The sequence below is a fragment of the Artibeus jamaicensis genome, unplaced genomic scaffold (assembly GCF_021234435.1).
Source record: "Artibeus jamaicensis isolate MK-2021 breed Jamaican fruit bat unplaced genomic scaffold, CSHL_Jam_final contig_196, whole genome shotgun sequence".
NCBI classification, from domain to species: Eukaryota; Metazoa; Chordata; class Mammalia; order Chiroptera; family Phyllostomidae; genus Artibeus; species Artibeus jamaicensis.
Genome location: NW_026521401.1, coordinates 5,267,809 through 5,293,079, shown reverse-complemented (window position 1 = coordinate 5,293,079; position 25,271 = coordinate 5,267,809). Strand labels below are relative to the sequence as shown.

The following is a 25,271-nucleotide window of genomic DNA, read 5'->3' as shown; positions in this document are numbered from 1 at the left end:
GCAGGCGCTTGTTAGGAGTAGCAGACTGCACCCAAAGGGATTTTTTTCAAATGAGAATCTCAGCTACTGTGCATGGACCTAACAAAGGCAGTGCCTCAGCCAGTGAAGAGGGAGGAGTGGGAGTGTAATTTGCTCCCACTCAGGATGCCTCAGAGATTGATCAAACTGGGGCAGCGGGGGCTTGGAGAGGCACTGGTACCCAGAGAGACTTCCTTCAATAGAGGAACTGAGGCACCATGCAGGAACCTCCCTGCTGGCACAGCAGCCAGGACAATAAGAGGGTGGGTGGTGGAGGGAGGCGCACTACTTTGCCCCATTCAGTGCACCTCATGGACCCATCAAGGGTTGCAAAACAATGTGTGTTATTGGCACTGGTCTGGCAAAAATAGTGCAAACCTCACAGTGCTATGACAGCCTGGGATGGAAACTTGGTCCCTGTGAATACTGTAGCCCAGATAGAACCACAGGAAAGGAAAACAAATGGAACCCAGCCCTGCTCTGCCAGCAGGATCCCAGAAGACCTGCAAAACCAAATTGGCTGGTTTAAAATAAGTACAAAGCTTCCCGCCCTGCTCCCCCACCCCCGCCCCAAGAGTAAGACAGTGAGAACTGGAACTGTGAGCAAACCAGAGCTGGATCCAGAAAGAAGGCAAACACAACAGCTGAGACAAACTTCACTTTGTTCACCTTCACAGATTGCAGGGTTTTTGGTTTTAATTTCTCATATTTCCCTTTATATATTTTTGTTTCTCTGATTTGTTTCTTATTATTTGATTTATGCTTTTTATTCTCCCTTTCATATTGCATTTTAATTTTTCTTCTTTCATTTCACTCATATTCCAAGTAACACTCATATTCCAAGGGAACTATTCTTGTCTTTTACCTTTTATTTAGATTATATATTTCTTATATTATTGTTATACCAAATCCCACACAGCACTCGTCCCTGATCTTAATCCATTTCACCATCTTCCTGAACTTTATTACTGTTGTGTTTAACTTTCTCTCACACTATTCCAAGTTTCTATCCCTTACTCTCACTATTTCTCCTTCATATAAACTCACATAAGCACTTTACTTTCTTAACACGACTCACATTCTTTTTCCCTTCTAATGAGAGTCTTATTTCTTCACCTTTCATAAACAGTGGCTAGTAGAGCAAAATATCATGGTTATTGCTATACTTCTCCAAAGGAACTCCTATTTGTCCACTACTTGTTTGTACTTCAAATGCCACACAATACTTTCCTACTGTCTTACTCCATTTTGCCCTCTTCCTACCCCTGGTCAGTTGAGTAAAAATTTTATTTCATTGTTTTCTCTCTTTTTTTCTTTTTCCTTTCTCTCAACCCGAGCTTTACTCCTTATTCTTATTAGTTTGGTTCCCCCATCCTCTCAAAGCAAATTTTTTTATTGTAGACATCTCATATTCACTTTTTACTTTTCTACAATATTCTTTGTCCCAATCCACCTTCATTTAACTTCATTCAACTGTCATTGTTATTGACCCTGCTGTGATTTTTCTGCAATTTTGCTCCTGATGTTCTAGTACCTTTTCAATTTTACTTCAAACTTCAATATCAAGTTCCCATTACCCTTTTGTGTATTACTCACGTAAATTTTGTTATCTCCCTTTCTTCACCTCCATTGTATCCTAACACTTATCAATTCTCCTCCCTCTTACCACATAACAATTTCCCCATCTTTAAGCAGTCTCATTTGACCCTTGTCATATCTTATAATATCCACAACCTCTTTTCACCTTTATTAATATTAGTTGAACTGTGATTGAGAATGCTGATGTGGTACCTCTGTGGTACCCATTCTTTGTCCTGGTGTAGGTCTGACTGCCTGGTAACACTGCTTTTTTAACCAACATCTGTACAATAGCATAAAAGACAAGGTGGAAGCTGAGAATACCAGTAAACACACTGGAGGGGGAACCCACAAAGGAGCCACCAATAGATACAGCACAAGTACAAGAAGAGAGCACACACAAACAATAAAAAAAGGCAACCAAAGAGAATTCACACAAGGAACTCAAAAAGACCATACCACCGAGTTGCACAGATCTCCTACCATAGAAGTTCACCTTAAGAAGACAGCTGGCAAAGCAGAGCATTGGGAATCACAGAAACAAACAAAAAGAGTCACCTAAAATAGGGAGACTAAGAAAGAATGGAAAATCAAAATCCATGTCAGAATCTTCAGTAAAAGACCTAAATGAAATGGAGGCAAGCAAACTATTAGATACAGAATTCAAAAGAATGGTGATGAGGATGCTCATGGAAATTACAGACAATTACAAGGAACTGAGTGACAACTACAACAGTAGGAATAAGGAAATAGAAATAAAACAAGAAATAAAGAATGCAACTTCGGAAATAAAAAATACACTTGAAGGAATGACAAAGGAAGCTGGATGAAGCAAAGGACAGAATTACCAAGACACAAGACAAAATAGAAATGGACACCCAGATAGAGCAGCTGCACAAAAAAGAAAACAACAAAAAAAATGATGACAGCTTAAGGGAACTACAAGACAACATGAAACACAACATTTGAATCATAGCAATACCAGAAGGAGAAGAAGAGGAACAACAGAAAATCTATTTGAAAAACTGAAAGAAAACTTCTTGAAACCTGGAGAGTGGAAAAACCCAGGTAAGTTTACAAAGCACAGAGGGTCTCCATCACGGTGAACCCAAACAGGCCTATTCCAAGACACATTATAATTACAATGCCAAGTTTTAAAGACAAAGGCAGAATTGTAAAAGCAACAAGGGAGAAACGGGAAGTAACATACAAGGGAGCTCCCATTAGGCTAACAGCTGATTTCTCAATAGAGACACTATAAGCCAAAAGGCAATGGAAAAAAATATTCCAAGTAATAAAAAGCAAAGGCCTGCAATCAAGACTACTCTACCCAGCAAAGCTCTCAATTAAAATATAAGGTGAAATAAGGAGTGTCACACACAAAGGAAGGCTGAAAGAGTACACCTCCACCAAACCAGCACTGCAAGACATGCTACAGGAACTGAGCTAAGAAAAGAGTGAGAGGAAAAAAAAAGTGAGAGAAAGGGGAACACAGGTACAAAGAGGGGAAAATAAGTAAGTACCTATCAATAATAACCTTAAATGTAAATGGCTTAAATGCTCCATCAAAAGACACTGGGGAGCTGAGTGAATAAGAAAACATGACCCACACATATGCTGCCTACAAGAGACCCATCTCAGAACAAAAGACCTATACAGACAGAAAGTGAAGGGTTGGAGAAAAATATTCCAAACAAATGGACAGAAAACAAAAGCTGGTGTAGCAATACTTGTATCGGACAAAACAAAGGCCATGAAAAGAGACACTGAAGGACAGTTCATAATACTCCAGGGAATAATTAGTCAATAACACATAAACATTATAAACATATATGCACCCAACATAGGAGCACCCAATTATATAAGGAAAATATTGGAGGACCTCAAGAAAGATGTAGAGAAACATACTTATAACTAGAGGATTATATCACCCTGCCTCAAAAATGGACAGATCTTCCAAACAAAATATCAACAAAGATATTGTGGCATTGAACAAAGCCGTAGATCAAATGGACTTAACTGATATAGAGCCCTTCATCCCAAACAAGCAAAATACACATTCTTTTCAAATGCACATGGGATATTTTCAAAGATAAAGCACAGAATAGGACACAAAACCAACCTCAACAAATGCAAAAAATTTTGAAATCATATAAAACATTTCCTTGGACAAGGGCCTGATACCAGACACCAATCTCAAGGAAAAACTCAAAAGCATTCAAACTCGTGGACATTGAATAATGTGATATTAAACAATGAAAGGGTTAACAATGAGATCAAGAAAGAAATCAAAAAGGTTCTGCAAACAAACGAAAATGAAAACACAACAGTCTGAAATTTATGGAACACAGCGAAGACAACCCTACAAGGGAAGTTCATAGTGATACAGGCCTACATAAAAAAGACAGAAACATTAAAAAAAAAAAAACCACCCTAACCCTGCATCTACAAAAACTGATGGAGCAACGACAAACAAAGCTCAGAGTAAGTAGAAGGAAAGAAATAACAAAGATCAGAGCAGAATTAAATAACATAGACACAAAAAGAATAATTGAAAGGATCAATAAATATAGGAGCTGGTTCTTTGAAAAGATAAACAAAAAACAACAAGCTGTTAGGCAGACTCATCACAAAAGAAACAAAAAGGACCCAAATAAGAAGAACAGAAATTAAAGAAAAAGATTGTAACTGATACCACACAGATACAAAGGGTAGTAAGAAATTACCACAAATGACTATATGCCCAAAACTTGAAAATCTGGGAGAAATGGACAAAATCCAAAAAAAACCAAACCCATAACCTTCCAAAACGGAGTCAGGAAGAAAGCCTGAACATACTATTAACAGCTGGTGAAACAGAGCACTAATCACAAAACTCTTATCACACTAAAGCCCAGATGGTTTCACAAGAGAAGTTTATAAAATATTTGAGGATGATCAAACACCCATCCTTCTCAGATCATTTAAAAAGTCCAAGTAGAGGGAAGAATCCCAAATTCTTTTAATGAAGCCAGCATCATCAAATCCCAAAACCAGGTAAAGATACAACAAAGAAAGAAAACTACAGCCCAGTATCACTGATCAAAATACCTGCTAAAATTCTAAACAAAATTTTGGCAAACTGCATCCAGCAATATGTTAAAAAGATCATACACCACGATCAAGTGGGATTCATCCTGAGGATACAAAAATGTTACAATATTTGCAAATCAATAAAAGTATTAAAAAAAAGAAACAAAAATCACATGATCATATCAATAGATGTAGAAAAAGCATTTGATAAGATACAGCATTTATTTGTTGTAGGAGAGCAGAGGGAGCATACCTAAACATAATAAAGGCCATATACAAAAAAGCTAAAGACAACATCATACTGAACAGGCAAAAACTAAAAGCTTTCCCATGAAGATCAGGAAAAAGACAAGGATGTTCACTTTCAGCATTCTATTCAATATAGTATTGAAAGTCCTGGCCACAGTGATCAAACAAGAAAAATAAATAAACGGCATCTAAATTGGAAAGAAAGAAAAATTGTCATTCCTTACACATGACATGATAGTGTGCACAGAAAACCCCACAGACTCCAACAAAAAAATACGTGACCTACTAAGTGAATCGGGCAAGCCAACAAAATACAAAGTCAATATTCAGAAATTGAAGGCATTTTTGATACCAAAAAGGAAACATCAGAAACAGAAATCAGGAAAAAAATCCCATTTGGTATAGCAACAAGAAAAATGACGTACCTAGGAATAAACTTAACCAAAGGGGTAAAAGACCTATACTCAGAAAACTACACACACTGAGAAAAGAAATCAGGGAAGACACAAACAAATGGAAGCATATAATGTTCATGAATTGGAAGAATTAACATAATCGAAATGTCCATATTACTCTAAGAAATTAATAGATTCAACACAATCCCTATTAAAACACCAATAACGTATTTCACAGGTATAGAATAAACAATTCAAACATTTATATAAACCAAAAAGGACCCTGAATAGCTGCAGTAATTTTGAGAAAGAAGAACAAAGTAGGAGGCAAACTATATTGTGTGCCAAAGTAATCAAAATATTGTGGTTCTTGCATAAGAAAAGACATATAGACCAATGGGACAGAACAAAGATCCCAGAAATAAGCCCAAGTCTCTATGAAGAGAATTAATATTCGACAAAGGAGGGAGAAGCATAAAATGAAGTAAAAATAGCCTCTTCAACAAATGCTTTTGGGAAATCTTGACAGCTACATGCAAAAAAAATAAAACTTGACCACCAACTTACACCATACACCAAAATAATCCAAAGTGAAGTCAAAAGACTTCAACATAAATTGCAACCTCATAAAAGTCCCAGAGGAGAACATAGGCAGAAAAATCTGATATTCCACACAGCAATATTTTCATTGATATGTACCATAGAGCAATGGACTAAAAGGCAAAAAGAGAGTTCTGTCCAAGATGGAGGTGTAGGTAGAATCCTTTCGCTTCCTCACAAAACCAAAATGAGGATAACAACCAATTTAAAATCAATAAACAAACAAAAGTGCCAGAAAATCAAACTACATAGAACTCTGACAACCAACACATCAAAGAAAAAATCAACTAGAGCAACCAGACCAGTAAGACCGTGCAGGCGGGGCTGGCTCACAAAAACTGGGGCAAGGTGACAAACCAAACAGGCCAAGCCCGCTCAGAAAAAGAACAGTGAAGCTGCCGATCAAGCTGGCAGGGCCAGCTCAGAAACACTTCATCCTAGCTCCAAACCACATAGGTGGGGCTGGCTGGAGGCGAAACTGAGACTCTGAGCTGACTGTGGATTACAGCAGTTGCAATGGTAGGAGAAACTCCCAGTGTCACATGACAGTTCTCTGGAAAGTAGGCTAGTGCCAAGCAGGCAAGTTGTACTGTTCCTTTTGGCCCCTCCTGAACAGGCAGTGACACAGCACAGCAAGGAGGGTTGCCCTGCTCAGGTGAATACCTAAGGCCCTGCCCTGTTATACCTTAACAGGTACACCAAGACAAGGAAATATGGCCCAAATGAAAGAGCAGAGCAAAACTGCAGACAGAGAGCTAAACAATGAGGAGATGGCCAACCTATCTGATGGAGATTTTAAAGCCCTGATAATCAAAATACTCACAGAACTCACTGAGCTTGCTTGAAAAATGAAAAAAAACAAATGAGATACCCAAAATGAAATAAAGCAAAATATTCAGGGAACCAACACAGTGACAGGAAGGAAACCAGGACTCAAGGCAATGATTTGTAACGAAGGAAGAACAAAACATCCAACCAGAACAGAATGAAGAAACATGAATTCAAAAAAATGAAGAGAGGCTGAGGATTCTCCGGGACAACCTGAGCATTCCAACATCTGAATCATACAGGTACCAGAAGGAGAAGAAGAGAAAGAGCAAGAAATTGAAAACTTACCTTAACAAATAATGAAGGAGAACTTCCCTAATCTTGCAAAGGAAATAGACTTCCAAGAAGTCCAGAGAGTCCCAAAGAAGTTGGACTCGAAGAGGAACACACCAAGGCACATTATCATTAACTTACCCAAGATTAAAGGTAAGGAGAGAATATTAAAAGCAGCAAGAGAAAAGGAGACAGTTACTTACAAAGGAGTTCCCATTAGGCTATCAGCTGATTACTCAAAAGAAACCTTGCAGGCAAGAAGGGGCTGGAAAAGAAGTATTTGAAGTTATGAAAGCCAAGAACCTACATCCAAGATTACTCTGTCCAGCAAAACTTTCATTTGGAATGGAAGGGCAGATCAAGTGCTTCCCAGATAAGGTCAAGTTAAAGGAGTTCATCTTCACCAAGCCCTTATTATATGAAATATTAAAAAGACTTATCTAAGAAATTGAAGAAGATAAAAAACTATGAACAGTAAAATGACAAAAATACTCATAACTATCAAATGAACCTAAAAGAAAAAAACAATGAAAACAAAAACTAACCAACTAGAACAGAGAAATCGACATCACATGGAGAGATTTCAGTGGGGAGGGGAAAGGGAGGAATGGGGGGGAAGTACAGGGAAGAAGAAGGATAATTAGTAGGCATAAAATAGATGGGGAAAGATCAAAAATGGTATAGGAAACAAAGAACTCAAAGAATTTATATGTACAACCCATGGACATGAACAAAGGAGGAGATGCTGGAGAGTTAGGGGGGCAGGGCAAAGGAGAAAGAGGGAAAAATTGAGAAAACTATAATATCATTATCCATAAAAAAAACTTTTTAAAAAAGGAAAAAATAAACAAATGAGACTTCATCAAAATAAAAAGCTTCTGAATGACTTAAAAAAACATCAGCAAAATGAAGGGAACCAATCTTATGGGAAAATATATTTGCCAATGATAGCTCAGACAAGGGTTTGATCTCAAATATATACAAAGAACTCACAAAACTCCACTCCAGGAAGACAAAAAACCCATAAGAAAATTGGCAAAGGACCTGAACAAACACTTCTCCAGGGAGGATATACAGAGGCCACCAAGGCTCATGAAAGGATGATCTGTATCACTAGCCATTAGAGATATACAAATTAAAACCACAAGGAGCTACCACTTCACACTGGTCAGAATAAAAAACCTATGGGGGTTGAGGTGGTGGGAGGCAGTCACCATAAAAAATCAATAAACAATAAGTGCTGGCAAGGTTGAGAAGAAAAGAGAACCCTAGTACACTGTTGGTGGGAATGAAAACTGGTGTAGCCACTATGGAAAACACTGTGGAATTTCCTCAGAAAACTAAAAATGGAACTGTCTTTTGGTCGAGCAATTCTACTGCCGGGATTATAACCTAAGAGTACTGAAACACCAATTCAAAAGAACCTATGTACTCCAATGTTCATAGAGTCACAAATTACAAGAACCTATGTGCCCTCATATTCATAGCAGCACAATTTACAATAGCCAATTGCTATAAGCAACCCAAGTGCCCCTTAGTAAATGAGATGATCAAAAAATTGTGGCCCATTTACAGAATGGAATACTATGCAGGAGAGAATGAGGACACTCGTACCTTTCAGGACAGCGTGGATGGAAATAAAGAACACTATGCTAAGTGAAATAAGCTAGGCAGTGAAAGGCAAACACCATATGATCCCACCTATTAGTGGAACCTAAGGAACAAAACAAAGAAATGCTAAAAACAGAACAAGAAACACTGAAGTAAAGAACAAATTAACAGTAAGCAGAGGGCAATGGGGAGGGGGATAACGAGGAATAGAAAGGGAAGGGTCGTCAAGGTACATGTATAGGAACAAAATGACATCTGACCAAGATGGAGGCATAGGTACGTACACTTTCCCTCCTCACACAACCAAAAAGAGGACAATTTAAAAACAAAAAATAACCAGAACTGTCAGAAAATCAAAGTGTATGGAAGTCTGACAACTAAGGAGTTAAAGAAGAAACATTCAGCCAGACTGGTAGAAGGGCCTGAGTTGGGGAGGTGGGGTGGAGAGGACTTGGAGCAAAGTAGAATTGGCAATATGGGCATTTCCACATTTGTGTGTGGATAAACCAGAAGGAACAAGTGGGAAGTGAGACAGACCTCTCAACCCAAGGTTCCAGTGGGGGTAAATAAATCCTCAAAACCTCTGACTAAAACAGCTCTGGAGGTTGAAGTGGCAGGAGAAGTCCCAGCCTCTCAGAAGAGTTCACTGTAGAGAGCCTGGCCAGGGTCCTAGAATGTACACACAACCATCCAGCCCAGAATCAGCACCAAAAGGGCCCAATTTGCCTGTGGGTTGTAGAAGAAATGACTGAAAGCCTGCCCAGAGCTGAGCAACCAGCATTTTTCCTCTTGAACCCCTCCGCTACATACAGCGCCACAACACAGCCACATGGGTTGCCATGCCCCGGTGAATAACTAAGGCTCCACCCCTACTACAGGTGCACCCAGACAAAAAAAAAAAATTGGCCAAGTAAAAGAACAGATCGAAGCTCCAGAAAAAATACAACTAAGTGGCAAAGAGATAGACAACCTGTCAGATGCACAGTTCAAAACACTGGTAATCAGTATGCTCACAGAAATAGTTGAGTGTTGGTTGAAAAATATAGGAAAAATTAAGGCTATGAAAAGTGAAATAAAGGAAAACCCATAGGGAGCCAACAGTGAAGGGAGGAAACTGGGACTCAAATCGACAGTTTGGAATAGAAGGAAGAAATAAACATTCAACCAGAACAGAATGAAGAAACAAGAATCCAAAAAAATAATAATAATAATAATGACGAGAGGATAAGGAACCTCCAGGACAACATTAAAAGTTCCAACATCCGAATCACAGGGGTACCAAAAGGAGAAGAGGGAGAGCAAGAAACTGAAAATTTATTTGAAAAGATAATGAAGAAGAATTTTCCCAATCTGGCAAAGGAAACAGACTTCTAGGAAGACCAGTAAGCTTAGAAGAGTCCCAAAGAAGTTGGACCCAAGAAAGCACACACCAAGGCATATCATATTTACATTACCCAAAATTAAAGATAAGGAGAGAATCTTAAAAGCAGCAAGAGAAAAGGAGACAGTTACCTACAAAGGAGTTCCCAGAAGACTATCAGCTAATTGCTTAAAAGAGACCTTGCAGGCAAGAACGGGCTGGAAAGAAGTATTCCAAGTCATGAAAGGCAAGGACCTATCTACAAGAATAGTTAGTATATCAAGCAAAACTATCATTTAGAATGAAAGGGCAGATCAAGTGCTTCCCAGATAAAGTCAGGTTTAAGGAGTTCATCATCATCAAGCCCTTATTATATGAAATATTAATGGATCTTATCTAAGAAATTGAAGATAAAAAATATGAACAGTAAAATGACTATAAACTCACAACTATCAACAACTGAACCTAAAAAACCAAAAAGGAACTAAACAACAACTACAACAGGAATAGATTCACAAATAGAGATCACATGGAGGAGTATCGGCCAGGAGGGGGAGATGGGAGAATGGGAGAAAAAGGTACAGGGAATAAAAAGCATAAATGGTAGGCTCAAAATAGACATGGGAAGGTTAATAATAATATGGGAAATGGAGAAGCCAAACAATTTTATATGTACAACCCATGGACATGAACTAAGGTGGAGGAACGATGGTGGGAGGGGGGGTACAGGGTGAAGGGGAATAAAGGGGAGAAAAAAATGGGACAACTGTAATAGCATAATCAATAAAATATATGTTTTAAAAAAGGAACATGTATCAAAGGGGAATAGAATTGAGGGTGGGAGTTGGAGGTGGGTGGAGTAGGGAAGAGTGGAGCAACTGTGCTTGAAGAAGAACAAAATAAATGAGTAACAGTTTTTAAAAAAGACATTAATTCTAAAGACTTGATTATGGTAATATGGCTAAATTTTTAAGTTTTTTTTCTCTTTAAGTTGTGTATTAATGAAATAATGTGTTGGGCCCTGGCTAGTGTGACTCAGAAGTTTAATTGTAGGCCTGCAAAGCAAAGGGTCATGGGTTCCATTCCCAGTCATGGCACATGACTGGGTTGCAGGCCAGGTCCTGGTGAGGACAAGTGACAGGGAACCACACATTGATTTTTCTCCCCATTTCTCTTTTCCTTGCCCTCTGTATAAAAATAAATAAAATCTTAAAAAAAAAAAGAAATAATGTATTGGATTTTACTTTAAAATACTCCAGTATTAGTGAGTGAGGAATGGGGGTTACAGACAAATCTAACACCTGCTGATGATTGCTGAGGCTGGGAAAACCATTATGCTAGTCTCTACTTTTCACAGTAGCTTATCTTGTGAGAACTGGGTATGTGGGTATTTTTTAAAATCATCTTTCAAGCAAACAAAAGGAGGGAATTTTACAATGATGGTAATATCACAAACACCACAGGGAGATTATTTTATAACATGAGCAGAAAATGAGAAAAAAGTTAGAAGCATTGATTTGAAAGATAAAAACACCTATTGGTTCCTACCATCTTAACACAGTTCAACTGAAACAAACATGGAATCCTATTAGCTACAAGTAGCACATCTTAGTGTCAAACAGACACATGAAGAAATTAAGCTTCTTTGTTACGTGTTCAGTACGTATCGTAGTCTACACGTAGTCTCACTTGGATCTCTACAATATCCATTTATTTATTTATTTTGGCTCAGTTTCCCAGTTTATAAAATGGTAATATTGCTTCTTGAAGATTATTATGAGAGCTAAAAAAACTATCTGTAAAGTATTAGGTTAAGTGCTGAACAAAGGCAGGTATTCACTAAATAATAACTATTTATTAGCCATTCAACACACATTTAGGTTCCTATTAAGTCAAGCAGTGTTCTTTTCTTACAGATCTCCCTGACTCCTTATTCCACTTCATTTTCCATTCTGACATGTTTCTGTTTGTACCTCTCTTTTGAATACAAGACAATGCCCAAACTTTCAATCATTAATTTTGCTGTTTGTTCAAATACTTTATAAACACCAATGACATCTCAAACAGTCTTAATTCACTGGAATCCCTGCTTGTACACTTGCCAACTCACTCTATTTTATAAAGTTATATATCTAAGCCACAGATTTTTACTGTAACTAACATTCCTCTAAATATAAGATAAAATTCATTTTTTCTTTATCATTTGTTCTAAATTTGCACAATCTGACAGCCTTTGGAAACACAAAGGTATATAAGATGGCCCATGGGCCCTAAAACAATTTCCACCTAATGGTGGAAACACGCCATGAAAAGTTGAGAGAAGTAGCACTAAAATAAATAGAATATGAAAAGTATTCCCAAAAGCAATACTGCTAGAACAAGTTGAAGCCCTGATCTCAACAGTGTTTCTAAAAGAAACTATAGCCATTTCCTCCATGATGCTAGTATACAAGAAAAATTTTTACTGTTTTCCCAAAATGTTATCCATTTTCATACAAAAGCCCCTTTGTTTATATTTAGAGTGCTGGCTTTCAGCCTAGGTAGAGGTACATCACTTACAACCTGGGTAAGTTTGGTTAGTTAGTTAACTCCATTTGGACTCAGTTTTTCTTTTCTAAAATTATGATAAAAACAGTACTGTATCACATGGTTGTTCTGATAATTAACTAAGCTACAGAATGTAAAACACTTATAGCGTATGGTATTAATGCCCAATAAATGTTAGCTATTAAATTTTTTTCTTGAGTCACAATTGAATTTTTCATTAAAATCTTTAGCCTATCCAGTTATTACACTCCTATCATCATCTTTCAAAAATAAGACAGTAAACCCTCATTTCTCTGTATGGGGAACTGAGTCATTGGGCCTAAGCCTCAAAACATGTATAAAATGATTACTTAAACAAGTAGCTTTATACATATAAAGCCATACTATTTATACATATAAAAATTTCATTTTTCTAACTACAACCTTAAGGAAGAAATTTTACATTGTTAATCAGCATACATGGGTGTGCCTCTGTGCATGTGTGTATACGTATATTCACATATACAAATAGGGACACAAAACCCCAGAATTTACTTATAAAAATTGTGTATTTATTCTTACATGTTTAAACTTCAAGCACCTTCAAACTACTCTCCATTTGATACAACACACCTATCAAGACTTTTTTCTATTGCTCAAAACAGTTTTTGAACCTGTCCATTATGATGCCTTAGTGCTCCTGAGTTTTTTGTTTCACCTCTTCTGACATCAGCGAACTGTTCCCTTTTAAAGACTTTTTCTACCAGGAAAACAAAATAAAGTCACTCGAGGCAAGATCTGGCAAATAGAGAGAGTAGGGAATGGGGGTTATGCTGTTTTTGGTAAAAAAACTGAACATTTAGCACGGTGTAGGCAGGTGTGCCTGTAAATCACCCATCGTGAAATGGGCAAATGTGTTGAATTTCAAGTCTACAAAAAAAATTCACTGAAGCTGAATGCAACCTCTCACAGTGCCTACTAGTACACTCATAGAGATGGGTTGCTAGAACACTGATCTAAAGGGGGAAGCTGGACTACAAGGTACATGACTTCCAGGAAATAATTCTGGGTTTTTATGGGGCCCCCACTTCTCTACATACTCACAAACATACATAACATGTGTATATAGTGTCACAAGAAGTAACCCCACTTCAACATGTAAAGAACTCTAAAATTTTTATTTATTGTTGTCCAATTACAGCTGTCCTACCTTTTTCCCCATTGCTCACCCCATCCCATTTCTACACTCCCACAGTCAATCGCCCCCAATGTTCTAATCTATGAATAGTCTATTTGTGTTCCTTTGCTTGTGCCTTCCACATCTTTCCCTCATTATACTCCTCCCTGGTCCCCTATGGTCACTTTTACTTTCTTCTTTATTTTCATATCACTAGTTCTATTTTGCTCAATTGTTTCTTTTGTTGATTATGTTCCACCTATACCTGACATCATATAGTAATTGTCTTTTACTGTGCAGCACACTTCACTTAGTATAAGGCTCTCCAGTTCCATCCATGCTGTAGCGAAGGGGAGGAGTTCCTTTATTCTGCTGAGTACTATTCCATTGTATAAATGTACCATAGTTTCTTGATCCACTCATTTACTGATGGTGCACTTAGGTTGCCTCCAGGACTTGGCTATTATAAATTGTGCTATTATGAATACTAGGGTACATAGGTTCTTTTGAATTGGTGTTTCAGGATTCTTAGTGTATAGTCCCAGCAACAGGACTGCTAGATCAAAAGGCAGTTCCATATTTATTTTTTTTGAGGAAATCCCATACTATTTTCCATAGTGGCTACACCAGTCTGCATTCCCACCAAAAGTATGCTAGGGATCCCTTTTCTCCAAACCTCACCAGCACTTGTTTGTTGATTTGTCTATGATGGTCATTCTGACTGGTACGATTTGGTTTTAATTTGCACTTCTGTAATGGCTAATTGAGCATCCTTTCATATGCCTATGGGCTGTCTGTATGTCCTCCTTGGAGAAGTATCAGTTCAGGCCCTTTGCCCATTTTTGAATTGGACTGTGTTTTCCTGGTGTGAAGTCATGTGACTTCTTTGTGTATTTGGGAGATCAAACCTGTGTCTGAAGTATCATTGGCAAATACGTTCTCCCATACGGTTGGTTCCCTTTCCATTTTGGTAATGTCTTCTTTAGCTGTGCAGAAACTTTTTAGTTTGATGTAGTCTCATTTGTTTATTCTTTCCTTTATACCCCTTGCCCTAGAAGATGTATCAGTGAAAGTATTCCTGTGTGGGATATTGGAAACTTTTCTGCCTAACTTTTACTCTGGGACTTTTATGATGTCATGATTTATACTGAAGTCTTTTATCCATCTTTTTTTTTTTAAATTTTTTTTTATTGATTATGCTGTTACAGTTGTTCTATTCCCCCTTTATTCCCCTCCACCCTACCCCCCATCCCCACCATCACCCCCCTTTAGTTTATGACCATGTGTCTCAAGTCCTTTAGATTCTATATTTCCCATGCTATTCTTGCCCCCCCCCATCTATTTTCTATCTACTGTCTATGCTACTTCTTTTCTGTACCTTCTCCCCTCTTCTCCTCCTCCCACTCCCCTGTTGCTAACCCTCCTTGAGATCTTCATTTCTATGTTTCCACTCCTGATCTAGCTGTCCTTTTAGTTTGCTTTTGTTTTAGGTGTGGTTGTTAATAACTGTGAGTTTGTTGTCCTTTCACTGTTCATGTTTCTTTAACTTCTTTTTCTTAGATAAGTCCCTTTAACGTTTCATATAATAAGGGCTTGGTGATGATGAACTCCTTGAATTTGATCTTATCTGAGAAGCACCTTATCTGTCCTTCCATTTTAAATGAAAGTTTTGCTGGATAGAGCAATCTTGGTTGTAGGTCTTTAGATTTCATGACTTGGAATACTTCTTTCCAGCCCCTTCTTGCCTGTAAGGTCTCTTTTGAGAAATCCGCTGACAGTCTGATGGGGACTCCTTTGTAGGTGACTGTCCCCTTAGCTCTTGCTGCTTCTAGGATTCTCTCCTTCATTTTAATCTTGGCTAATGTAATTACGATGTGCCTTGGTGTGTTCCTTCTTGGGTCCAACTTCTTTGGGACTCTCTGAGCTTCCTGGATTTCCTGGAAGTCTATTTCCTTTGCCAAATTGGGGAAATTCTCCTTTATTATTTGTTCAAATAAGTTTTCCACTGGTGGCTGTGCCTTTCCCCCTTCTGGTACCCCTATAATTCGGATGTTGGAGCGTTTAAAGATGTCCTGGAGGTTCCTAAGACTCTCCTCATTTCTTTGAATTCTTGCTTCTTGACTCTTTTCTGTTTGGCCATTATTTGCTTTCTTCTGGTCCACTCCATTGATTTGAGTCCCAGTTTCCTTTTCAATGCTATTGGTGTCCTGTGCAATTCCATTCATTTCAATTAGTTTCACCTTCATATATTTGTCTAATTTGTCCGTATAATCAACCAGTTCTGTGAGGATCCTGACCACCAATTTTTTAAACTGTGCGTCTGTGAGTTTTGCTATTTCTTCATCGCTTAGATTTATTTCTGGGGCTCTGAGATCCTCCTGCGCCATTCTTGGTCTGTTCGGGCCCGGTCAGGCTGAAGAATTTGTTGTTAACGGACTTCCGAAAAGTTCAATTTTCCGTGTTCTGGCTGTGTTTTCTGTTGCTAATATTTAGTTTTCTCTAATCTTGGTTGTGGGAGAAGGCACGGCACATCCACCTATGCCTCCATCTTGGCGGAAGTCCTCTATCCATCTTGAATTTATGTTGGTATATGGTATAAACTGGTGGTCTACTTTCATTTTTTTACATATACTACAACATTTATTTAAGAGGCTGGTTTTACTCCATTTTATGTTCTGGGTCCTTTGTCAAATATTAACTGACCATATTGACACAAGTTCATTTCTGGGCTTTCTAATCTATTCCACTGGTCTATATGTCTGTTCTTATGTCAGTATCAGACTGTTTTGATTACACTTGTCTTATAATACACTTTGATATCAGGTATTGAAATCCCTCTTACTTTGTTGTTCCCTCTCAAAATTGCTGAGGCCATTCAGGGTTATGATTTCATATAAATTTTTGAGAGACTTCCGCCAAGATGGAGGTGTAGGTGGAACCACCTTGCCTCTGTGCACAACCAAATCTAAGAACAACTATTTTTAACAACAATAAACACAACCAAGCCACACAGAAAATCGACAACACGGAGTCCAAAGACAACTAAATGCTCAGCTAAACCGGTAAGAGGAGCGAAGCCAGCAGCAGAGCAGGTTGGCAAGAAAAAAATCCCCGAATGGGTGGTGCGCGAGCAGCCGAAGGCCCAGATCGCGGGCTAGCTACTGGAGCACAGAGAGAAGAGGCGCAGCGGGCTTTCTGCGGTGGGACGTGCATCTGCGTGCGGATAAACCAGTGAGGAGGGGAGCCTGCACGGGGCAGCAGGCTCCCACAATTTTGATCGGATAAACAGGCCCGGGGCGAGTGGTGTGACTGGACTGACGGGACTAGCGGAGAGGACCGCCATTGCTCCCTCTCTGACCACACCCCCCACACACACGGCATCACAAACCAGCGACCTGGGTCGCCCCGTCCTGGTAAACAATTAAGGCTTCGCTCCGCTTACTTAACAGCGCGAATAGACCAAAAATGGCTCTAGAACAACTCAGAGCCCCAGAACCGATCGATCTAAGAGATGAAGAAATAGCCGATCTTTCAGATGCACAGTTCAAAACACTGGTTATCAGGATCCTTACAGAACTGGTTGATTTTAGTCACAAATTAGAGAAACATATGGAAGCTAAACTAATTGAAATGAATGGTAATACAAAGGAAACCAATAGTAATGGAAAGAAAATTGGGACTCAAATCAAGGGAGTGGACCAGAAGGAAGAAAAAAATGATCAAACAGAAAAGAATGAAGAAACAAGAATTCAAAAAAATGAGGAGAGTCTTAGGAACCTCCAGGACATCTTTAAATGTTCCAACATTCGAATTATAGGGGTACCAGAAAGGGAAGAGTCACGAGTGGAAAACTTATTTGAACAAATAATAAAAGAGAACTTCCCCATTCTGGCACAGGAAATAGACTTCCAGGAAATCCAGGAAGCTCAGAGAGTCCCAAAGAAGTTGGACCCAAGAAGAAACACACCAAAGCACATCATCATTACATTAGCCAAGATGAAAATGAAGGACAGAATCCTAGAAGCAGCAAGAGATAAGTGGACAGTCACCTACAAAGGAGTTCCCATCAGACTGTCAGCTGATTTCTCAAAAGAGACCTTACAAGCAAGAAGGGGCTGGAAAGAGGTATTCCAAGTCATGAAAACCAAAGACCTACAACCAAGATTGCTCTATCTAGCAAAGTTTTCATTTAGAATGGAAGGACAGATAAAGTGCTTCTCAGATAAGACCAAATTCAAGGAGTTCATCATCACCAAGCCCTTATTATATGAAATGTTAAAGGGACTTACCTAAGAAAAAGAAGATAAAAAAGATGAACAGTGAAAGGACAGCAAACTCACAGTTAGTAACAACCACACCTAAAACAAAAGCAAACTAAGAGGACAGCTAGATCAGGAGCGGAACCATAGAAATGAAGATCTCAAGGAGGGTTAGCAACAGGGGAGTGGGAGGAGGAGAAGGGGGGAGAAGGTACAGAAAATAAGTAGCATAGACAGTAGATAGAAAATAGATAGGGGGGAGGGTAAGAATAGTAGGGCAAATACAGAATCTAAAGAATTTGAGACACGTGTTCATGAACTAAAGGGGGAAATGGTGAGGGCGGGGTATGCAGGGTGGAGGGGAATGGAGGGGGGAATAGAACAAATGTAATGGCATAATCAATAAAAAAAGTTTACAAAAAATGTTTTTGAAATTATGTTCTCCAACTGTGAAATATATTATTGGTATTTTGATAGGGATTGCATTGAATCTATACATTGCTTTGGGTAGCATGCACATTTCGATGATGTTAATTCTTTCTATCCATAAAAATGGTATATGTTTCCATTTCTTTGTGTCTTCCTTAATTTCTTTCTTCAATGTTGTATAGTTTTCTGAGTACTGGTCTTTTGCCCTCCTTGTCTAAATTTATTCTGAAGTATTTCATTTTTCTGGTTGCTATACTAAATAGAATTCTTTTTTTTATTTAGATTGGGTAGTATTTTGGTGGAGTCTATAAGGTTTCCTTTTTTAAAAAATATTTTATTTATTTATTTTTAGAGAGAGGGGGAGGGAGGTAGAAAGAGATGGAGCGAAACATCAATTTATGGTTGGTTGCCTGTGACCCTACTGGGGACTCAGCCAACAAAGTAGGCATGTGTGCTGACTGGGAATTGAACCAGCGACCATTTACATCACAGACTGGCACTAAATCCACTGATGTACATCAGACATAGCTATAGAGTTTTCTACATAAACTATCGTATCATCTGCAAACAGTGATAGCCTTAGTTCCTCCTTTCCAATTTGGATCCATTTATTTTTCTCCTCTGATCATTGTGGCTAGAATTTCCAATGCTGTGTACAATAGAAGTGGAAAAGCGAATATCCTTATCTTGCCCTCAGTCATAGTGGGAAAGATTTTAGTTGTTGCCTGTTGAGTATGGTGTTAGCTATAGGTTTCCCATATGTGGTCTTTATTATGTAGAAGTGTGCTCCCTCTATTCCCACTGTGCTGAGTGTTTTATCATAAATGGGTGATATACCTTATCAAATGCTTTTTCAACATCTGTTGATAATTAATCATGGGGGTTTTTGTCTTTTGTATTATTTATGTGGTGTATTAAATTTATTGATTTGTATATATTGTACTATACATGTAACCCTTGGATGAATCCCACTTGGTCATGGTATATGATATTTTTAATATGTTTCTGGATGTGGTTTGCCAAATTTTTTTTTGAGAATTTTAGCATCTATGTTCATCAGCAATATTGACCTGTAGTTTCCTTTCTTTGTTGTGCCTTTATCTAGTGATGGAATTAGGATAATACTGGCCTCATATAAAGAGTTTGGGAGTATTCCATCTTCTTGGGTTTTCTGCAATGGTTTGAGAAGAATTGGAGTTAGCTCTTCTCTAAATGTTTGGTAATAATCTCCAGTGAAATCCGTCCGGTCCATGGCTTTTGTGTGCTGGAAGTGTTTTTATTATTCCTTCAATTTCAATAGTTGTTGTTCCGCCAAGATAGAGTCATAGGTGGATATACTGTGCCTTCTCACACAACCAAGTTTAGAGACAACTAAATATTAGCAACAGAAAACACAGCCAGAACACAGAAAATTGGACTTTTCGGAAGTCTGTTAACAACAAATTCTTCAGCCTGACTGGTAAGGGGCGAAACCAGCAGCTGGTGGAGTGGGGTTGCATAGGAAAACTCGGTCAGACGAACTCAGGCGCGTGAAATCCAGGCTGAGGGTTGGACCTAGTGAGCGACCAAGCGAGCAACCACGGAGAAACAGCGAGGGAGCAGGGCTGCGGGTTGACTGTGGTCCCGCATTTGTGCGCAGATAGACAAGCGAGGGAGTGGGCGATTGGACGGGGACCCAGCAGGTCCCCACGGCAAGCAGCAGGGAGGGCTCCGCCATTTCCCTGCTCTGACCCCACCTCCACATACAGCGTCATAACCCAGCGACTCTGAGTGGCCGGGCCCTGGATAACCACTTAAGGCTCTGCTCCAACGCTGCGGCGTGAAACAGTGGAGGGTGCTGCCATTTCCCCGCTCTGACCACACTCCCACATACAGCGTCACAAACCAGAGACCTGGGAGTCCAAGGCTCCGCTCCTCACACTTAAAGGGTGCGAACAGACCAAAAATGGCCCAAGAAGACCTCAAAGCCCCAGAGCCTATAAATCTAAGGGATGAAGAAATAGCAAAACTCTCAGACGCACAGTTTAAAACATTGGTCATCAGGATCCTCACAGAACTGGTTGATTATAGCCACAAATTAGACAAATATATGAAGGCGAAACTAATTGAAATGAATGGAATTGCACAGGAAACCAATAGCATTGAAAAGGAAACTGGGACTCAAATCAATGGAGTGGACCAGAAGAAAGCAAATAATGGCCAAACAGAAAAGAGTCAAGAAGCAAGAATTCAAAGAAATGAGGAGAGTCTTAGGAACCTCCAGGAAATCTTTAAACGTTCCAACATCCGAATTATAGGGGTACCAGAAGGGGGAAAGGCACAACCACCAGTGGACAACTTATTTGAACAAATAATAAAGGAGAATTTCCCCAATTTGGCAAAGGAAATAGACTTCCAGGATATCCAGGAAGCTCAGAGTCCCAAAGAAGTTGGACCCAAGAAGGAACACACCAAGGCACATCGTAATTACATTAGCCAAGATGAAAATGAAGGGCAGAATCCTAGAAGCAGCAAGAGATAAGGGGGCAGTCACCTACAAAGGAGTCCCTATCAGACTGTCAGCGGATTTCTCAAAAGAGACCTTACAGGCAAGAAGGGGCTGGAAAGAGGTATTCCAACTCATGAAATCCAAAGACCTACAACCAAGATTGCTTTATCCAGCAAAACTTTCATTTAGAATGGAAGGATAGATAAAGTGTTTCTCAGATAAGATCAAATTCAAGGAGTTCATCATCACCAAGCCCTTATTATATGAAACGTTAAAGGGACTTATCTAAGAAAAAGAAGTTAAAGAAACATGAACAGTGAAAGGACAGCAAACTCACAGTTATTAACAACCACACCTAAAACAAAAGCAAACTAAAAGGACAGCTAGATCAGGAGTGGAAACATAGAAATGAAGATCTCAAGGAGGGTTAGCAACAGGGGAGTGGGAGGAGGAGAAGGGGGGAGAAGGTACAGAAAAGAAGTAGCATAGACAGTAGATAGAAAATAGATGGGGGGCAAGAATAGCATGGGAAATATAGAATCTAAAGAACTTGAGACACATGGTCATAAACTAAAGGGGGGGTAATGGTGGGGACGGGGGTAGGGTGGAGGGGAATGAAGGGGGGAATAGAACAACTGTAACAGCATAATCAATAAAAAATTTTTTTAAAATTTCACTAGTTGTTATTGGTCAATTCAGGGTTTCTGCTTCTCCTTGAATCAGTTTTGGAGGATTATGTTTCTAGGAATTTGTACATTTCACCCAGGTTTTCAAATTTCTTGGTATAGAGTTGTTCATAATAATTTCTTAACAATACTTTTTATTTTTGTGGTATTGGTTGTAATTTCATCTTTCTCATTTCTGATTTTACTTATTGGGGTCCTCTCTATTTTTCTTGATGAGTCCAGTTAAAGGCTTCTTGATTTTGCTTATCTTTTCAATGAACCAGCTTCTGGATTCATCAATCATATGAATTGTTCTTTTAGTCTTTTAGTCGCCATGGCATTTAATTCTACTCTGATCTTGATTATTTCCTTCCTTTTGCTCACTCTTGGCTTTGTTGTAGTTCCTGTAGTTTTTGTAGATATATGGTTAGGTCATTTATTTGAAAAGTTTCTATCTTTTTGATAGGACTGAAAGGCTATGAACTTCCCTCTGAACACTGCCTTCTCTATGTCCCACAGGTTTTGGTTTGTTGTGTGTTCATTTTCATTTGTTTAGAGAAACTTTTTGATTTCTTTCATGATCTCATTTTATACACTTTCATTGTTTAATAACATGTTATTCAGTCTTGATATATTTGACTGTTTTTTAGTTTTTTCCCTGAGGGTGATTTCTAGGTTCAAGCCATTGTGATCCAAGAAAATGCTTAATACATTTTCAATTTTCTTGAATTTCTTGAGGCTTGTTTTGTGTACTATCATGTGATCTGCCTTTGCAAATATTTCATATGCTACTGAAAAGAATGTGTATTTTTGCTTCTTTGTTGTGAAAGGTTCCATATATATCAGTTAAGCCCATGTGATCTAGTGTGTCATTCAGTGCCAATATGTCCTTGTTGATTTTTGTTTGGAAGATCTGTCCATTGTCAACAGCTGTGTGTTAATACTCAAATACTATGAGTACGCTGCTGTCTACATCTTTCTTGAAGTTCTCCAAGATTTTCCTTATATATTGGGGTGATCCTATGTTGGGTGAAAATAGGTTTACCATTGTTATAGCTTCCTGACGTATGCTTCCCTTGAGAATTATGAAATGACCTTTGTCTCTTTTCATGGCCTTTGTTTTGAAATCTATTTTTTTCTGATATAAGTATTGCTACCCTGGCTTTTCTTCCCTGTCTGTTTGCTTGGAATATTTTTTCCAAGCCTTCACTTTTACTCTGTGCAGGTCTTTTGTTCTGAGGTTGGTCTGTTGTAGATAACATGAATGTGGGTCATATTTTCTTATCCATTCAGCTAACCTAGTCTTTTGATCAGAACATTTAATCCATTTCCATTTAACATTACTACTAAAAGGCTCCTTATTCATTCCCAGTTTTCCTTTTGTACCTCTGTTCCTTTCTCACTCTATGTCTTCATCTTCTTAAAGAAATCCCTTCAATGTGTCCTGCAATGCTGGTTTGGTGGAGGAGTATCACTTAAGCTTTTGCCTGGGAAACTTCTTATTTCACATTCTATTTTAAATGACAGCCTTGCTTTGTAGAATAATCTTGGTTGCAGGCCTTTGCTCTTCATTACTGGATTATTTCTTGCCATTGTCTTCTGGCTTGTAGTGCTTCTGGTGAGATATCACCTGCTAGCTATATCCCAGCTCCCTTGTATGTTATTATCTGTTTCTCTCTTGCTGCTTTTAGGATTCTTTGTCTTTAAAATTTGGCATTTTAATTATGATGTGTATTAGAATAGGCCTCCCTGGATTCATCTTGATTGGAACCCTCTGTACTTCCTAAATTTTCATGGCTTCTCCCCTCTCCAGGTCAGGGAAGTTTCGTTCATTATTTTTTCAAATATGTTTTCTATCCCTTACTTCATTTCTCCTCCTTCTGGTATTCCTATGATTTGAATATTGTTCCATTTCATGTTGTCCTACACTTCTCTGAAGTTATCTTCTTACTCTCTTTTGCCAGCTATGTCTGTGGGACTCGGTGGTGTGATCTCTTTGATCTCCTCATCTGGATGCTCTAGGGTTGCCATTTCTTCTGTTTGTGTGGGCTCTTCTGTTGTAGCTACTTGTTGGTAGCTCCTTTGTTGGAGGGTTCTCCCCTCCAGCAGGCTTACTGGTAGTCACAACTCCCACCTTGTCTTGTATTTTGCTGATTGTTAAGTGTGCCCAATTAGTTTGATAGAATCTCAGGTCCTACACATGGTGGGGTTGGGGGTGGGGCAGGGTTGGGCTCCATTTTCCCTTTCCAATGGTTCAGAAAGGATAGGGACTCAGTCTGTGCTTCAATAATCCATGTGCCCAGTTTCCAGTCCACCTCCTGACAGCACTGTAAGGCCCACACTCTCTTCTCACGGTTGCTCCACATTGGCTTTGATAAACCACCAGTACCCCTTTGATCAATTATGAGGTCTCCTGACAATCCTCCTTCCTCGTCGCCCACCAGTTGTGCATGGAAGGTCCCTGACCTGTGTCTCAGTTCCCCTTTTAAAAAAAGTCTCTGTTAGTGCCACTGCCACTGCAAGCCAGTGCCTGGCTTTCTACATACTCTAACTCTCTAGAAATCCAGAGTCTATCTCACTCACAGCCAGTTGCAGCCTACCTCTTCTCCCAGCTCCAGAAGCTGCCAGGATTACTCCCCCCACACACACACTCTCTGGGACTTTCCTGGTTGGCAACTGTTGCCCCAGATTCAGTGACCCCCACCTGTGAATGAGTTTGTTGCCCCCCCACCCAGGGACTTTACACTGGAATGGGTCTGGGAATTTCCCAACTGGGAGGGGAGGGAGTTTCTAGGCTGCTATCACTGACCCAGCTCTCCTCCGATATTGTCTCTGCAGCATCTGTGGTTTCTGGCACCACGCCTGGAAACCTTCACTGACCACCTATAAAACCTCCTTACTGCCCGTTTCCAATTGTCCTCTGCGTACTCTGGCTTCTAAACTTACCAGCTACGATTCTGTTGGCTGTTCATTTTGTTTTTTGGAAGATCAACTAAGTGTCCCAGTTGGGTGCATGAGCAAGTGGATTTAGATCTCACCTACTTTGCCTCCATTCTGTAAAGCACTCTTATTTCCTTCTTTTTTTTTGACATGCTGGTCCCAAACAACTACATTGATTTCATGAATCACAGTTTTAAAAACACTTGTTAAGACTATCTTCCTCATGTTTTAAAGGGTGATCTATTCTTAAGTCATTATTCCTATCACTGCATACTACTTACAAAAGACTGCTGAGTAACACTGAATTTATATGACGGTGAAGCCATATCATATTCAACTTAAAATATCTTCTTTTAACAAGTATCCATGTACATCTGACAAGTTCTGGGCTCATCAAGAAAAGTGTTATTAAACATGGGTTATTAACTGAAGTCTAACAGAACTTCTCTCTTTGTAATGGCAAAGTGCCCCATGATTCAAGAATGAGTGACCAGAAATAGAATATTAACAGGCTTTTAAAGATATCAACAGCTAGCCTTTCAGTTCAGTAAAAAAACACTGGCATTATTAACTTTTCTACTCTCAAACAAGATGCCTGCTGGAAAATTCCATGTCCTCTAAAGAAACATTTGGCAATAGTTGTCCAAGGGAAAAAGAGAACTCTGGAATTAAAAGCTCAATATACAATAGTGTCCAGAATTTCTGCTCATCAAATTGATACAACAAATATGGCAATGATAAAAAGATAAGTAATAAGAGAACACACCTGTAACTCATGTAACTTAACATCAAATGTAGAGAGA

At 38.9% G+C, this 25,271-nt stretch overlaps 1 protein-coding gene across 6 annotated transcripts in view; it reads right to left on the bottom strand.

Annotated features, from left to right (window-relative positions):
• The window catches only part of ARHGEF12 (Rho guanine nucleotide exchange factor 12), a 247,618-nt gene that overhangs the window by 100,710 nt on the left and 121,637 nt on the right, over positions 1 to 25,271 (bottom strand). The gene's annotated exons all lie outside the window — the stretch shown is intronic.